Source organism: Dipodomys merriami, unplaced genomic scaffold (assembly GCF_024711535.1).
Source record: "Dipodomys merriami isolate MVZ:Mamm:240054 unplaced genomic scaffold, mDipMer1.0.p SCAF_13, whole genome shotgun sequence".
Classification (NCBI taxonomy): Eukaryota; Metazoa; Chordata; class Mammalia; order Rodentia; family Heteromyidae; genus Dipodomys; species Dipodomys merriami.
Window position 1 is genome coordinate 36,456,806 of NW_027202604.1, and position 18,536 is coordinate 36,475,341.

An 18,536-nucleotide genomic window follows, 5' to 3' on the forward strand; every position below is an offset into this window, starting at 1 on the left:
CCCTATCCTGTCTTCTTAGAAGCTCTCTCCCTGCTATGGTAGCAGCTGTTCGAAAGTCTAGCACATAGAATGACGTATAGTACTTCACACTTTGTGATAATAGAGGGTTAAGTTAGTGGTTCATGTGTTTATGAAAGGATAATTTCCGTGGTTATTTTAGGGTGCACTATTTGTGCTTACAGAGAAACAAGCTGAATGTAAAACCCTGTGCCGTGTTTTCCTGGAAGCAGGCTCGTGCCACTGCGATTGCATGAAAGACCTCGCTGAGGAACTGGCCTAAACCATTTGGTTCATAAAAGTGTGCAACATGCTGTTTGCATAAGGACAAAACGGTACCATTTGCCACATCCCTGAGTTAAGTAATGTGCTACAGTACTTCTGAAAGAGAGGAGGGAATCGGGGGGAGGAAAGAGGGTGGGAAAAGAAGAGAACTAGTTAACAATCATGGTTCTGGAGGTGAATTTCAGTTCTGAGAGAATGCTTGGACTAAAGACCTCTGGTCCCTCCTATTCCTGATCTTCCATGATCAAAGAGAAAAGTTGGTGAAATCTGAAACCAAGGATTCCCAAGAGTTGGTGTTTCTTCCAAATGGTAGAGCGCCCCCCCCCCACACACACACACACCTTTCCTCGCTTCTGAGGGGTTTCCACCTCCTAACTTCAAACTGGGAAGTAGCTGAATGCCTCTGGGAACACCCATGAGGATTCTGAAGAAGGCACACTTCAGCATGCCACAACAGTAGAAGAAGGATTTTGTTATAAGCAGTGATTGACCAAACAGTCCTAGCTCGCTTTTCTTGTTTAGCGTCTCCTTTCCGTATAGGACTGGAATCACCATGTACAGGGCAGCCACGCCCTATCCCACTGTATGCAGCCAGTCAGTTATCACTGGCATTGTGCACCTACTGTGTGCAAGGCTTCTGGGACAGATAATATAGCAGGTCAACACAGATTAGTGCTTCTTGAGAAGGAAAGGCCCAGAAGCCTATGAGCATGTATGGCAGATGCTCGAGTCCTGGACATGCGGAAGGGAAGACTTCTAGAAGAACTGATTGATGTCCATGTCTACTCGTGGGAGGAGTAGAGCTCTCCAGGCACAGAATAGGAAGTTCCTATTTAATAAAACATTAAATGACTAAATCATGATACTTCATTCCGGTTTTGGCAGTATTATTTTACAGGCCTGGTCCTGATAGACAATGGATGCTTTGAAGGACAGTGGCCACGGCTCACTCATTAGGCAGCCTATAAGCTGAGAGACTCGAACAGTACACTCCAGGTTATTTCAGGTCCCTCAATCGAATTGATTATACTAGAAACATGTGTTGTACTGTGATTTATGACATCACCTTAGACTTGGAAATCACTGGAATGCTAGTAACTTGTAAAATGTAACCTCCAGATATGCCTCACAGGAATCACATTCAAAAAACAGCTTTGATAATATGGATTCCTTCCTACTCCTTTAGAGAGGTTAATGCATGGAAAATCTGGCCAAGAAAGAGTCTAGAATAAAAGCTGTTGAGCCCTACAACAAAGACATAGACAACATCTGATCTTGACACATGGGAATAGTAAATGCAAAGTTCCTGACCACCTGCTGTGATTCACACATAGGTGTGTACTACTGATCTTATAAACCCACATGAAGTGCATTTCCTGATTTTTCTACTGATTAGTAAATTACATCTTTTATTATGTATTATACATTATGACATTTATCACATATGATGTATAATTATGGACATAATTATATATAACATATTACTATATACTATATTATCTGTCATTTATTCCAATAGCTGCATAATAGCAATGACTGGGCAGCCATCTCCAAATGGTAAGAAAGCAGAAACAGATTTGTTAATTGTGCCAAGAGCTATGCTATGCCTAGCATTTCATTGATGCATACCATGTCACTTAATCTTTAGTGTATCTTTAGTGTTATGGTCACCTTTCTAGTTGGGTTTCTGGAGTATGAAAAAATGTCATGGCTTGCCCAGAGCCATACTGGACATAGGACTCTTCATCCTGGTCCATCTGAGACCAAAACCTGGCTCTGGACTACGAGTTAACCCCACCCACCCAGGCAAACAGGCCTAGAGGATTCGGAAAGCATGGACCACACTGAAAATCATTTACAGTGAAACTCTGTCCAGCGGCCCGTGAGGAGCACTTGAGAGAAAACAGTCAACCTTTTGTTCAGGTGATGTGTAAAAAAGCAAGCTCCATTTTCCTAGCTTACACTTTTGGCTATAAAAGTTCTTACAAGAGCATCCAAACTTTGAGACGATGTCTGTGTTGAAAGGAGGCTCTCGGTGGATGTGACTGAACATTCAGGCTCTTCACCATTGTTTAGGCAGATCACGTTATAGCGGTGCTTGGTTAGGAAGAACCCCGCTAGGAGGGACACTAGAAACACAAGAGTGGGCTCTGAAGTGTGGGACGCGCTCTCCTCTCTTTCCCTCCAGCCCAATGCAGACTGAAGGACACCCTCCACACGAGTTCCACCCAGTCTCATTCATTCTGGACCCTGGCACTGGAATGGGCCTTCACCTCCCTGGGTTCCTGGTTGACGGATCTGGAGCAGGGACTGCCACAGCTCAGGTGTCTCTCTCATCCCATCATACCTCACCTGAGGCCCTCTCTCCTTCTCTCTCTCTCTCTCTCTCTCTCTCTCTCTCTCTCTCTCTCTCTCTAACACACACACACACACACACACACACACACACACACACACACACACACACACACACACACACTCTAAATTAGCCACTGTGGGTGCTGCCAGAGTGGCCATAACCATCAGCTTCAACAACAGACACTGATCGGTTCCCTGTTCCTGAGACCAGAAGTCCAAGCTGACGGTGGCAATCAAGGCTTCTCTCTCTCAGCTTCTCTCTTACCATGGCTTCACCTGGCCCCTTCTCTGTGTAAATGAAGACAGACAGCCCTTCCTCTTAGAAGGACGCCAGCTTTACCACACTTACAACCTCTCTTAACCTTAAACTACCACCCACTATGGTTTGAGTGAGCATGTGCTGGAAACGTGATTCCTCCTGCTGGAGGTGGGGCTCTGTTGCCAGGACAGACCTCCAACATGGATAAATGCCTGCCTCAAGAGAACGGCTAAGCATGGGGCCAGCAGCTCCTCTTCATCACATGTGCCTGCTTCCAATCCCTTCCATGGGAGCAGCATGAAGCCTTCACCATCAGATCTCCCAGCCTCCCCAATCAATTACCCAGGCTCAGGGATTCTGTGACTCTATCAGAAAATGGACCCTCAAACACCTTCTGGAGGGACTTTTAGTTATAGAAAAGAGGGAACACAATTTAGACCCTAACAGCTGTTATCATCATCATCTCCCTCATCACCATTAGCTCTGGGGATGGACCCCAGGGCCTTGGGCATGCTGGGCTATATACCCTGTGTTTATTTTCACATCACCTCTGTGTTTTCTGGACCAGCATGACTCTACCATGGAGCAGAAGCTCTGAAACGTAACTGAATCCCACTCAGTGCAGCCACTTGCTGGCAGTCAGGGTGTCCAGCTGTATGCCACACAGGAGTTAAAAAAAATAAGAAAGAAAGAAAGAAAAAACGGGCATGTAACTGTAAATGCAAGTTTCCTAAGCCTGGAAGGAGGTAATCATGCCCACATTCAAGCAGAAGGTATTTATGGACAGTACACAAAAACATGAAAATGAGATCTGTCAAAAGAGGGTGAGTGAATGGATCAATCAATCAAGTTACCACGGGAGACTCAGAGGCGGGACAGAGCCGCTGATATTTCCACAGACCCTCAGCCACAGGAGCTGAACCATTTCCCACTTCCGCTCTTCCACTGGATCACCAGACACACCAGTAGGGGCTTTACAAATCATGAAAACTGCCTTGGTTATTAGAATCACAAAGGCTTCTCATGTAGATGAGGGTGTATGCAAAATAATCAGGACAATAGATGTTAAAAACAATTCAACATTGATTATGTGATGCCTGCACATACATTAAAACATAAATATCACTTTTCACACACAACTTCTAATTTATCCCAGTGACTATAGAACTGTAGACATCAACTCTTCTCTTTGGTTAGTTCAAATATTACTACGTTTGTGGAAGAGAATTGTGCGGTCTCCCCAAAGGGCCATTTCAAGGCAGGCTCTTTGGGATATGGTTGTCTAGATTCAAATTCTACAGTGTCACTCATGATCCTGCTATCTTTGGCAAAGATGTTTATCATCTTTGTGACTCATCTGAGACAGTCCAAGGAGCCACACCACTGAATCTAGAGGTAAGAGCACACAAGAAAGGGGAGGGTTTGCACTTATGAGTTACAACGTCCTATATCATCCACAAAACCTTCCTATTCCTGACGTCAGCTGACCCACATAAAGGAATACCAGCTTATTAAAGGAAATAAAAATAATCAGAGGCCAGGTGCTGGTGGCTCACACCTGTAATCCTAGCTACACAGGAGACTAAGATCTGAGGTTCAAAGCTAGCCCAGGCAGGCAAGACTGAGAGACTCTTATTTCCAATTAACTGCCAAAAAACACAGAAGTGGGACTGTGGCTCAAATGGTAGAGTGTTAGTCTTGAGCACAAAAAACTCAAGGACAGCACCCAGGCCCTGAGTTCAAGCCCCAGGACTGATGCACACATGTGCGCACACGCATGCACGCACACACACACTCACACAAATCATCAGAAGTACTATTTGCTTGATCACCAGCAGCATTGTCTATGGAAAACAAAGAGTGAAATGTGAATTTATGTTGTGAGTTGGGACATGAAGGAATGATGTGGAATAGTGACTCAAAGCCTTATGTTCACTCTTACATAACAATTCTTGGCCTCACCCAGAATGGGTGATACTATATCCAGATATTACCGCCAGCTGGAAACAACCCCATAGAGAGCTGGTAGGGCTCTGAGGACAGCAGCACTCAGGGACTGGGCAAATCACCCAAGGCAGCACAGGCATTCAGTGCCCAAGACAGACGGTGAACCTCCATGAACCTCCGGCAGTAAAACCTGATAATCCCTAGGGATTATCAATTAGGGTGGAATGCTTTCCCATCAAGTAAACATTGCCCTGCCCTTGGAACCTTCCCTTCTTCCAAGAGAGACTTTAAAGATCATTTGAGCAAATGTGGATAGAGCAGAGCAATGGACTGCATCGCTTGGTAAACTGCCTGTACTGAGTGGCTGGAACCTAAGCCATTTCATCATTCATTAAACTACTAATTTCTGTGATGTCTCAAAGCACACCTGGACTAAAAATGATCAGTGGGTGGCCGTTCTGATTTGAATGGCTTGTACTCAGGTCTGGGTGCACCTGCTCTGTCCACATCATGGCCAACATCTGGAGCAAGAGGAGATGAATTAGTTCCTCATTTAGATGTGACAGCGTTTGTTCATACAGCAACATCTTATTATGCTCATGCGCTGCCTAGACTGGGTAATGTTTTTTTGATCTTCCAAATGTGTTGTACGATACAAATGAAAACATTGTTTCAGTCCTCATGGAAATGAAATGAGTGGGGGAAAAAAGTATCAGGGATTATAAAACAAATACCCGTGACTAATTTGCATTGAATTAGCAGAATTTATTATTAATGCTATCCTGAGAGGTTACATTCATGAAAACGGAGGGAATGTCAGGTGACGCACTGGATACGTGATGTATATTATTGTCACATTTGACTTCTGCACCTGTTCCTGTTAGAGATGAATAATTAGGGAGTGAGGGAGAATGGAACCCATGACTGCCTTTGAGGTCACATCTCCAAGGCCCCTACACACAGCCCGGCCTCCCCCAAAATGTCCTACCCCCTCCCAACAGCGCCACCCTGGATGGAGTCTTTAATACATGGGCCACTGGAGGACATGGCATGAGGGGACTAGGCTTACTGCTCTCAGTGTGGCCATGGCACTGTTTCCTGTCACCTGAGAAAGCGTGGGTTTGAGCTGGCAAGGTAATAGAACCCAAGATCCAGAATCTCGGAGACACCACATGGCTGCTCTCCTGCCAATGCCCGCCCGTTCTGCCAAATGGCCCATGTGGCACCGCCACCACCACTCCCAGCAATGGAAATAGTCTACCCACAGCCTGGCCTGAACTTTGTCTGATATTAGGCTGGAGAACAAAAACTTCCAAATCTGGATGGACTTCCCCCACAGGATGTCTTTGTACCCCAACATGTTGGTCCAATGTATTCAACTAGATTTGGTCTTTGGCTTTCCTTTTAACTACCATATAAACAACCTGTTTCTCGTTCAGGGTATACACTCTAACTGAGGTGCAACACTCTTCCTGTCAGCTCCCAGAAGTGTCCATAGCCTTTATTTCAAGCAGTCGTTTATTTTACCAACATGGGTCCAGGGTGAAGATACAAGATGGATACTGCACTCTGCACTTGTAAATCTTACTTAAGCATTCACCACAAAGGACGCTGGCTGTAACTACAGAACTTGGCATGATGAAGGGGAGCTCTGAATCCTGTGGGAGTGAATATCAGGGCAGCTGACCTCAATCCAGGAGCACTAGACAATGCCAATGGCAGTGCATGCAATAAACGTGTGCTACAGGGGAAGAATGAGGATTTGGCTGTATTTGGAACTGAACGCTTTGGTTCCCCTAATCCCCCCTGCAAAAACAACAGTCAATATGTTGAGGCCCTCCTGAGACTGTATTTAGAGATAGGGTCTCTGAGGAAATAATCAAGATAAGATTTAAGAGTGTAGTCCTGATTAGTGTCCTTATTAAAAGAGCTACCAGAGGAAGTGGTGCTGTGGCTCAAGTGGTAGAGCGCTCGCCTTGAGCTGAAGAGCTGAGGGACTGCGCCCAGGCCCAGAGTTCAAGCCCCACGACCGACAAAAAAAAAAAAAAAAAAAGAGCTACCAGAAACCTAGTCCTGCCCTCTCTCTACCTCTCTCCCACACTTGCAAAAAAATGGATAGATAAATAAATATAGAAATGAACAAAATAAGTATACAAAATTTCTAGATGAAAACACCAAGAAAAGGAGCACTTCAAGATATCAATATAGGCAATTGGGGGCAGGAGATCATATTTTTTTATAAGATCCAAAACCCACAGAATACAGAAGTAAACACAGACAAACTGGCTGAGCTCACACGAAGAAGTTTCTGCATAATGAAGGAAACAATAAACAGAGTAAAGAGACAAGCAATCTACAGAACAGAAAAATAATTATATACCATTACTTGGACAAAAGATTAATATCCATAATGCATGAGGCATTTAAAAACCTCAACAACAACAAAGCCATTCCAGTTTAAAATGGGCAGTGTTCCTCTCCTCAGTTCTAAAGTTGCTTGCTTTTCATCTTCCCCATCTCTCAGCATGACGGAGGCCAGATGCCCGTGCTAGGAGCTCAGGTCCCCACACCTTTCCTTCATAATATTCACAGTGACTGATTGCTATAGGCCAGTGACTTTATGTGTTCAATGTCTGCCTTTCCCACACTGGCTGAAGACTGCTACACTACCACATGGCCCAGCATCCCTGTACATAATAGGTATTGAGGGAAGAAAATATCAAAGGAGGAAGAGAGAGGGGAGGAAAGGAGAGAGGGTAAGAGGGTGGGAAAGGAAAGGAAAGGAAAGGAAAGGAAAGGAAAGGAAAGGAAAGGAAAGGAAAGGAAAGGAAAGGAAAGGAAAGGAAAGGAAAGGAAAGGAAAGGAAAGGAAAGGAGCAACAGGCAACACACAATAACAGAATTACTATGGCTAGCTTGTACATTGTTGCAACACCCTTAAAGAAAACAACTCCTTTACCCTTTCTTGGCCAAGACTTCCCAGACTTGATTCCCATTAAGCCATCCATCATGTAACTAACTGTTATTTGGAATCTGCCATGCACCAAAAGAGCCAGAAATCAATAGAGCTTGTGACCTTTGAGGGAAGTGCCATTTTGTAGGATGTATGGACAACATGTAGAGTACATGGCATTGCTCAGGCATGCACCTCTAGAGGTGTGCAGGTCTCCTCTGTCCCATTGCCTGCCTGTAGCCAAGCTGCGGTCAGATGGTTCCTATGGCTACAGCGAGGCTATGCCTCCTTCCTCCTGCAGACAGAGGTCTTGAGACATGGTGCCACCCTTGGGCAAGGAGGCCCTGATGGTGGAGAGAGTGGGAGGCAGAGCAATCAGAGCCAGGCAATGATGGAAGTGTTTGGAGAAGAACAGAAATGGCAAGTGGGGGGGGGGGCAGGGGGACTGGTAAAGATGAGGGGGAGGGAGAAGCTGAGTATCTCCCATAGCTACCCAAATGATTTGGTTTCTAACAATATGACTGCCTTAGGGAAGTCCTGGAATTGGGGGCTGAATCCCATATTTCCTGTCTCCCCCTCCCCCCTCCACCTGTATGTTCACACTGTCTCTTGCTATGAGCCCACTTAGATCTTGACACTGGGGTCTTACACTGGGACCCTGAGTCTGTGTCAGATATGGGGAGAAGCTACAAAATGTGGCAGAAAGTACTTGGGGTTCTAATGACTCAGAGCTGAGCCACAGATCTCTACAGTCTGCCAATTCCCTGCAGGGTCTTGGGCAGTCATTTCAGTCTACCCATCCTTAGAAAGAGGGACATGGATTAGACTCTATAACTGATAGTTAGGGAAAAAAAAATCTCCTTTTGAGGCTCCAAAGTTTTATAATTAGAGAGAAATAATGGAAGCAGGAAGCAACTAAGCCAAGGAAGGAAGGAAGGTTAGTTGTATGAGTGTGCACGCATGGGTGTGTGTGTGTGTTTGTGTGTGCCTGTGTTGTGTGTTTTGGTTTTATCCCTTCTCCTTGCAGCCAGGTTCTGTTTGGAGTTTTTCCACCCTTGACACCTGTGCCTGACACGTCTCTCCAGCTCATAATAAGCTTTCATTCAAGCCACGGATCAATAGCAGGAACCAGCAGATCTGCCGGCCCTGCTTGTTTTCTCTATCTTCAATCTGCCAAGACAGATTAGGCTATTTCCAAGGTCACTCAATATTCAGGAAGAGAATGGAAAGATATCTGGTGGGCTGTTCATAGAACAAGACTCCAAACAGACAAGATGCAAGCTCGGCAATGTGTTTCGTGACAGATTCAATTCGCATCAAGGTCAGAGAGGGGATGTTTTCTTCCTGAGCCTTTCCCCACCTCAGAGATGCTGGCCTGTCCATCAGCCACCTGGCCAGGGTCCTCCCTGATGGAACACTGGCTTATAAACACCAGACCAGCCCTGCCAGGCCAGAGGTACCACATCCTGTCAGGGCAAGAGCGGTCCCTTGCCTTCCATCTACTCTTATCAATCCGTTCTGACATTCATGGCTGGGCTAAAGAGCGGGACAACACACAGAACCCCTCTGCCAACAGAATTTTGATATTGTACCCTAACTGCTGAAGTCTAAGCCCTTGGCATGTCCCAATGCTTAGCCAGTTAGTTGCATGCTTTCAGGGGAAGAAAAAAATCTTTTCAGCCTTTACCTCTGAAGACGTGCAGAGAAGCTTTCTGGTTCACAAACCCAACACAACAAGTTATAACATTTTCCCCAAATATTTGAGAGGAAACTTGAGCAGTAAAACGCAGAAGGTGGCCAACTGCCAAAGGTTTTCAGTTTGAAACCAGTAAGCATAAGTTTAGGCATCATAAATAGGAGGCCTGTGCTGTGCCATGCAGAACATGGGAGAAGACCTGCTCCCAAACAGAACAAAGCATGCATCCAGTATCTCAGAACATGACAGCATATAGAGTCTGTAAAGAGCTTGTTAAATTAAAATGAACTCATTAGGATGGGTCCTAACTTATATCTTTTAATCTTATACAAAGAAGAAATTTGGAACACACACACACACACACACACCAAAAATATTGTCATTTGCAAGCCAAAGGGGGGAGGGGGAAACAAGACAAAACTAACCCTGCCAACAGGCAAGAAGGCAAAGAAATGATTCCTTGTTGATTAAGTTGTTATGACTGTCCTAAGAAATGCAAACAACTCTCTTTAAAGACACCAAAATATCTGCCAAAATATCAAGTTCAACTTAGATATGGGGTTTCCCCTATAAACACATTTGCAGTGCCAATAAAAAATCATCAGTGTAAGTGGATGATTTCTAGGAAAAAATGTAAATATGATATGCACATAGGAGAGAGGAGGGGAGGGCGGAGGAGGGGAGGGGAGGGAACATTCTCCTTATTCCTTACATTCCATAATTTAAAAGTCATCTAGCTCTGCTCAGGGAACCATACACTCCAAAGCAGCCCCTAGCTGTTGTTACTGGATCCATTCATCCCTTCTATAAATAAATATTCATTAACTGCCCTTGTTCCACACACTGGGTATTACCATGACTAAAATCACTGCCCTCCTGAAGCTTATATTCTAGTAGTGAAGAGTGATAAACAAGCAAGCGCACACATGGTGTGCTAGGTAGAAACAGATGCTCTGGAGAAGAGCAAGTGGGAAAAGTTTTCAGTCTACAGTATATACAGGCATGCTGACGATGGTGACCCATATTTTCCTGTCCTATTCTGTTCCCTCCAGGCTCATTTCATAGACTCTCTTGTGTCTAGGACTGGCAAGGTTCAGTCAACTGGAGACACTGACATGAGACAAGAAGAAAGCAAAAGGAAGTCGCCACAATACTCCATTGAGCAACTTCCGGAACCAGCGTGGAGTGTGGAGCCCTAGATCCCTGCTCAGAGAGCGACACCACCCGCTGCACTGCCCAGAGACCCACACCCAACGCCTCTAGCTCCAGGGACCCCGGGAGCAGGTCTGTGGTAGCTGCTGAGCTATCGTGGGGTCGGCAGTAGATCCAGCAGCAGCCATCACCATGGCACACAAGGGCAGGGACTCTGGCCTACACCGGTTCCCTTGTGTAACCTGTGCATCTCCAGTCCTTTCATCCTTTTAACCAATCTCACCTATTAAATTATCTATGTGACATCTCTGCAATGGCTCCTGTGTTTCAGACTAGACACTGAACACAAGGTCTCACTGACAAGTAGAGAGCTGAAGAAAATAAACTCGTGACTTTCTGCCTCTGTCGTGAGGAAGGGCATGTCGCTTTGCTCAGGAAGGCACTGAAGGGAAAGAAGAGCCCATAGACTAGATACAAAAGATTCAGATCATGACAACCCCAGAGGCTGCTGAGAGGGCTCTACTATTCCCCCAAATTCTAAATGTCATCTCTTGAATGGATGGGCAAACAGAAATGATACCTGAAATTGACAGCCATCATAACTCTGAAGAAAATTAAGAGTCCAGTTTTCTTCTATTCCCACATTATGATGATAAAGAGACTATGGTAGCTAAGACTTACAACAGAAGTTGGAAAACGATGGCCCAAAGCCTAACTCCAGGTCCACTTGTTTCTATAAATAAAGTTTTGTTGACATTCACCTGGGCATCACATATGGCGGCTCTTGCTCTACAAGGATGAAGAGTTGAGTAGCTGCACCAGAGATCGTGTGGTGCACACAACCAAAAATATCTGTCTGGCTCCTTTTTTTTTAAGCAAAAGGTTGGATGACCTTAATTTAGGGTCATCTCAGTGATGAAGTAGATGTGATTTCAAAATAGAAAAGTAATCTTATTTGGCTAATGGAAACTGCCATAGCTTTTAAAGATACAGACTTAGCATAGTGAGCACAGAGATGATGAGCCAGAGCCCTCTACACCTCCCATCAGTCAGCGTCTCATCCGAGGCATCTGGATATTGGCAGGCAGGTCCCATGAGTGCCCAGCACCGATTGAGGCAACGGGAGAAGGCATCCCAATTAGCCAGTGGCATGATCTCTTGTGCAAGCTGACACATTCTCAGAAGCAATCAGCACAAAGTAAGAGCTGGTGTCAAGGAGGTGGCAGAAATTTGGGACATCAGAGAAGAGAAGGCATCACAACCCCTGGAAAGCTGACTCTAATCCGAAATCCTACAGTGTGGGTTGGAACAGAATGCCTCTTCAGGACCCATGTCATTGCCTCACCAAACGCACATCTCCTCCATGTCATCTTTTCCCTCTCTGTCTAACATTATGTGCCACTGAGGCAAAGAGAGAAAGCTTCATCTTTAAATACGGAAAGCCAGCTCCTCATGTTTTAAAGCATCAGAACCGGAGACTAACATTCACAGTTCTCGATCTCCAAATTCTCACAGACCCCCAAGGAGACAAGAGACAGTTCACGCAAGCATTCCTAGATAAAGTCGGTTTTCTATTGGCAAATAAATCTTTTTGATATTGGGGGTAAGGGGGAGGCTGGGAAGGGATGGGAAGGGGAAACAAAGGAGGAGGCTACAATGCTTGATAAGAAATGTACTCATTATCTTGCCCATGTAATTGTAACTCCTCTGTACAGTATTTTCACAATAAAAAATAAATTTAAAAAAGTCTTTTTGATATTAAGGAGAAACAACAGTTATTATTTTAAACAATCACTGGGAGCCTGATTACAAAATAGCTCGTTTGGGAAAGCACGTTATCAGCTCCTGAGATCCTCAGGGGGCGTAGCTGGAAGGTGCTGGTCTGGGGCTTCCTTGCTTCCATGGCGCATGCTTGCAGAATGCACACTTTAGTAATAGTTGTAAATGTAGAAGCGATGAACATTCTGCCTCAGTGAAAAGTAAGAGCACTTGCTACAGGATAACCCAGCCTCTCTCAAGAGAAGGAATCCCGGGAGAGACGTGCTTGGAGTCACCTCGGTTAAGATTTGGGTCTGCATACTCTCATTCTGAGCAGGCTCCCTGGGGCGGCTGGGTAATAGTAAAGGTTAGACAGCAAATGCAAACAGTTACTCTTTGTGATAGTTCATTCACTTGCTATTTACCCAAGGTTTCCTGACAGCAGAATTCCATCTGGCCCAGTTGAAGTCATGCTGAGCGTGTTTCCATGGCATGTTGGGCAGAGAGGCACAGTCATTCTGACTTGAGCTTCTTGGCAAAGCATCAAGCCAGAGTTATTCACTCTCAAAAGGGTCAGGACATTGGGTATGTTTGTCAACATATGACTGAATTACTTCTGAGTACAACAGTAACTCACAGACAAAAATTAGCCTTTCTCCATTCAACAACCAGTAACTGAACCTCTTTCTATCTAAATAACCACTACAAGGATTTCCAGAACTTCCTGTATGTGGGGATATGCAAGTCATGATTAGCAATCTCAATAGCTTACCCTTCATCATTTAGTAAGATGTCTCATGTCTGTCCTGTCAAATACCTAAGGAAAAACTTGCTTGCTCTTCAGATGTAAGCATGTTGCGAGAAGTGTGTTTGCAGTTGATACATCCTCAAATTTAACGAGTTGGTTGGTTATTTTCTCCCAGCTCTTTTCCTGTCTCTTCCCCATTTATAAGCAACCAACCAATAATTCAACAAGAAAAATGTCATGACATTGCATTAAACCTGATCCTGTGGTTGTATCAAAGCAGTATCCCTCTATCTCATACCCCATTTCAGATCACCCACCCACACAGGAATCTACCCAAAATATTTTTTAAGCTAATGGGTGATATTAGCCTAGACCCCATTCTATTTCACCTGCATTGAACTGCTGTACCTGTTCTTTGTTTTATTGTAAAGGGGATATACAGAGGATTTACAGTTACATAAATAAGGTAATGAGTATCTTTCTTTTTGAATAGTGTTACCCCCTCCCTCATTTTCTCCTGCTTCCCTCCCTCTGATTTCCTACCCTGCCAAACTGTAAAGGTCATTTTCAACATAGTGTCTAGTGAGTATTGCTGTTGCATTGATTCACAACATTGTCCCACTATTTCCGTGATTCCCTTTCCTTCCCTAAATCAGATAAATTTACATACAATAAAAGACAGTGACCACAGGGAATAAACCAGAGGAAGAAAAGTATGAGTAAAAAAGAAATACTGCAAACAGTTCACTTAAAAAAACTCTCATTTCCACATCTTGGAATTCATTTTGATTAGCATCATTTTATATGGTCATATGTACATAGTTATTGAGCTATTGTGATCCTCTGCTAGGACTATCCTAGACATATACTAATTATTGCAAATGAGGGAAACCATGGTTTCTTTTGAGTGCTGTATCTACTCTTTTTAAATTTGCTTTAATAATTTTTATTGACATCTTATGATTTGAAATAAATTATTCTCATTTGTTAGGATGAGTTGACACTAAGCAAATGATATAGGAACTTCATCTCTAAACACAAGTAACTGACAAAGAAATGGAAATAAACTCTGACTTGATCAGTCACATTACATATACATATATGTACATATATATGCTTTGAAATATCATGACTTAATAGTTAAAGATGTACAATTATTACAGTCTAATTTAAAAATTCTAAGGAGACTGAAATGCTAACTACCTTAATTCTATTGCTACTGAATCTGTTCTTACTTTTTTTTCCAGATCTCCAACTCTTGATCTTCTCTTCCACTCCAGAATCTTACCATCCATCTCTAAAGATGTCCTACTGATTCAGACCCTACCACACCAAATGGGCCAGCAAGCTACTGCTGCTATGTAGGGAGCCAGTTCAAACTTGAGCTGAAAACCAAAACCACCTAGTGTTCTAAAGTGCCTAAATATGGCAGTGAAGAGCCTGTTGGCAATGGGTTCAATTAGAAGCAGCAGTGTTCCCCATGCCCTCCACCTCTTCCTGTGACCAGTAGGCTCATCTGATCATGTTGTTGTCATGGCAATGATGCAGATGGGAGGAGCTCATGCTCAAGTGCAAACTGAACCTCTGCTTGCTTTGGGTGCTACCCTCCCATTGGCTAAAGCCAGTCACATGGGAAGCCTAGAGTAGGACAGTCACTACTGCACCACAAAGCTACAGGCAAAGGGGCAGAACGGCAGGGAGGGTTCAAAACAGGATATGTTTCAGTGTATTTTTCCAGACTGCCCTGGTACATACCTTAAACACAACCATCCCATGGCAACACAACAAAGGTTAGAGATGCTCTAGAACTATTCATTCACCCCGCCCTGTGCACTCTCACCCTTTAGCTGGCTTTACTTCTTCACTACTTTACTACTACTGGCTTTACTACTTCAAGTAGTCCATGATGACTACTTGATTATGAAGACGAGAGAAATCACCAACATGTTGAATGTTCTGCTTTAAACCTTTATCCATGGTAAGGTGTTATTTATTGAAAGAGAAGAATTTATTTTAAAGGCAGGGATCGTGCTATTTGAGTATGATCCCTGCCATTTGTATGCAAGGTGAAGTCTAGGGACACAAGCAGAATAATCTGAATGAGCTCATTTAAAACAAGAATCTCAGAAGTGAGCAGAAAGCTACTGAATGAGAAACTGCTCCACAACAAGATTCCTAGGTGACCTGTCGATCCACCCATGAAGCTATCCAAATAGGATCCTGGAAATGGCCATGACTGAAAGACCCTATAACCAGTGCCCTACTCAGTACAGGCCTAAGAAAGGATAGAAAATAGCATTACTTTATCACCCTCTAAGCTGTGATTTTCCAAATCTCCTGTGGGATGGAGGATGATACATTCCTCAGTGAACAGTCTATTTCCTTTGAAATCGTGCAACCTCAAATAAATTACAGGAAAGGTCAGGCTGAAAATTAAAGCTATAATTTTATTGGGTGACTCCTTTCAGACAGACAAAGTTGTTTTTCTTCACTGAATCACTCCAATTGAATTTCTGGGTCATTTAAAAGGAAACAGAAGAAAAGAAAGAAAGAAAAACGAAAGAGAGAAAGAGAGAATGAGAGAGATAAATAGATATACCCAGAGGAAAGGGCACATACAGTATTGTTGAGTAAAGGGAAACATTCTTAATTGTGAACTACTACTGCTCTGTAAAGGATGACAAACATAACCGGAAACTGTGTAAAAATGATAAGCAGTCAGGAATTTTTTTTTAGGTAGGAATAAAATAGAAAATACAAAAGTGAAGTACATTTTCAAATTTAACTTACTTACCAGGAGGAAATGTGTTAAGTATAATCAAAACCAAAGCAATACATAATAATAAAATTTACTTTGTACCTACTTGTATTTCACCCTTCCATCAAGCATTGTCCCTAGGGAACCAAAAAACCAGTGCAATTTCTTCCTGTGTTATTTTGAACTTCATATAAATGAAATCATACATTATACACTCCAAGTCTGTCCCTCACTCAGCATAATGACTAAGATTCATTCATTCAATGTGGGAGTCAGTAGACCATAAGAAACATGGTCATTTTTTTAATATATGTCTGCGCCATTTCCATCCAGGCTATCAGAAATAAGATTGCAATAAAAAAAAAAGAAGTATAAGTCTTTATGTAGACATAATGTGTTTAATTTTCTCAGGTAAGTCCCTGACCGTGGAATGGCTAATTTGCATGTAGATTTGAGTAAATGTTTAATTCTTTTAAAAATCATTGTCAAGCCAAGCATGGTTGTACATTCCTGTAATCGCAGCACTTGGGAATCTAAGGAAGGAAGACTGAGGCTTGCCTGGGCTACAAAGTAAGTTCTAGTTCAATCTGGGCTAAAAAGTGAGATGTTGCCCAGTGTTTATAGCTGTAGTCCTAGCTACTCAAGAGGCTGAAATCTGAGGGTTGAAGTTCAAAATCAGAACCAGGCAGGAAAATCGGTGAGATTTCTATCTTCAAGGAACCATCACAAAGCCAGAAGTGGATCTGTGGCTACAGTGGTAGAGCACTAGCTTTGGGCAAAAAAAAAAAAAAGAAAAAGCTCAAAGATAGTGTCTAGGCCCTACATTCAAGCCCCAAGACAGACAGGCACACAGAAAAAAAGTGAGACTTTACTTCAAAAACAAGCAAAACACAACAAAAACTCATTGTCAAATTTACAGTGAAGTGCCTGGGCATCTTCTGTTTCCACTAGAGGAGTGGGAGGGTTCCAGCACCTCTTCTTCCTCTTGAATGCTTGGGGACTCGCCAGAGTTAAACAGAACATGTACTGTCGCACCATGAAGTTAATCTGTGTTTCCATAATAAGTAATTATCCTAATCATCTTTTCATGGTCTCACTGTTCACTGACCTTTTCCAAAAGTATGTGTTCAAATATGTAGGCCATTTTTTATGGTACCATTCTTCTTGTGATTATGAAGTTGTATATGCTCTTTATATATCCTAGAAGGGAGTTTTTATCTGATATATAGTACAGGAAAAGTTTTAAGGTCAATTCTGGCTCCCATATTTTGATAATTTGTGCTTTAGAAATATTTATTGCTATGTCCAGATATCTGTACTTATGACATTTGCTAAATGCTACAATACTTTTTTGATGGTACTGAGTTTGTACTCAGGGCCTCTTCTATTGAACAACAAATCCAGATCCTATTTTTCCCTTTTGTAAATTTATTGTAAAGGTGATGAACAGGGGGGTTTCAAGTTACAAAAGTAAGATAATGAGTACATGTCTTTGTAAACACTGTTACCCCTCCCTCATTTTCTCCTACTCCCCACCCCCCTCTCCCCCAGGTTGTAAAGTTCATTTCCAACATAGTGTCTAGTATCATTGTTGCATTATCCTTTGTCCTTCCAGCCCTTTTTTCCATGATTTTTTTCTTGAGATAGAGCCTTTCTTCCTGTCTTAGTGTGTGCCTGGATTGTGAGCCTCCTGTTTCTAGTTTCCCATAATTCGGATGATGGCCATGCATTGCTACACAAAGGTTCTTCCAATGAGATGAATTTTCAAGGGCTTTCCTGCTTGTGCTCTCCTGGAACCCCAATCTTCCCTGGTCAGGTCTTGAACCTCTCGAACACCTACAAACAACTCTCTTCCTTAAACCCTTGAATCTCTACTGCCACCACCACAGACAGAAAACGCCCTCCAAGACCACCATGTTTCCCCTTCTCATTTCCCATCAAACTCTCTCCTGGGCTTTCATCATACTGGTGCATCTTGAGACTCATGGCTAGCAAAGATTGCTGGGAAAATGAACCCCTGGATTCCATCTTGGATAGGAAGGGTTTACAATATGAGAATTCTCCAAACAAAGGCTTTTCAGAGAATTCCAAATAGAGATAGCACATAACGTCCACACCATAATGGACAACTCTAGATAACAAGCGATCCATGGGACTCATGCGGAACAGAGCCTCTGAGTAGGGAAGAAATGGAAGCATTCATGACTTGAGTATGACAAAACCCTCCAGTTTTACTAAACCTCACACTTCATCCCGTCAAACGGATCTCACTAACGCCCAATGCCGCTAGTCTCATCTCTTCCCAGAGGATTAAGTCAAGTTTAACTGTGGGGTAATGTTAGAGGAGGGGGGAAGAGGGCGAGCTCTACATCAATGTAGCTGGAGACAAACCTACAGTTTTTAAAGAGCCTTTGTCTGCTTCACACACAATGGTGATAAGCTAACAATTGGTATTATATTTTGACAAACACATGGAGACGTGGAGAAACACATTTCTAGAGCTCTATGAACGCAAAGCTAAGTGTCTGAAAAAAATGAAAAATTCACTGGAGCCCACAGAGAGTGGAAAAGTTCCAAAGAATAACAAAGGCTATTTCTCAGATAACAGCAAGCTACAAAGAAGGTC

At 43.2% G+C, this 18,536-nt stretch overlaps 1 long non-coding RNA gene across 3 annotated transcripts in view; it reads right to left on the bottom strand.

Annotated features, from left to right (window-relative positions):
• The window catches only part of LOC138824776 (uncharacterized), a 278,919-nt gene that overhangs the window by 107,762 nt on the left and 152,621 nt on the right, over window positions 1–18,536 (bottom strand). The gene's annotated exons all lie outside the window — the stretch shown is intronic.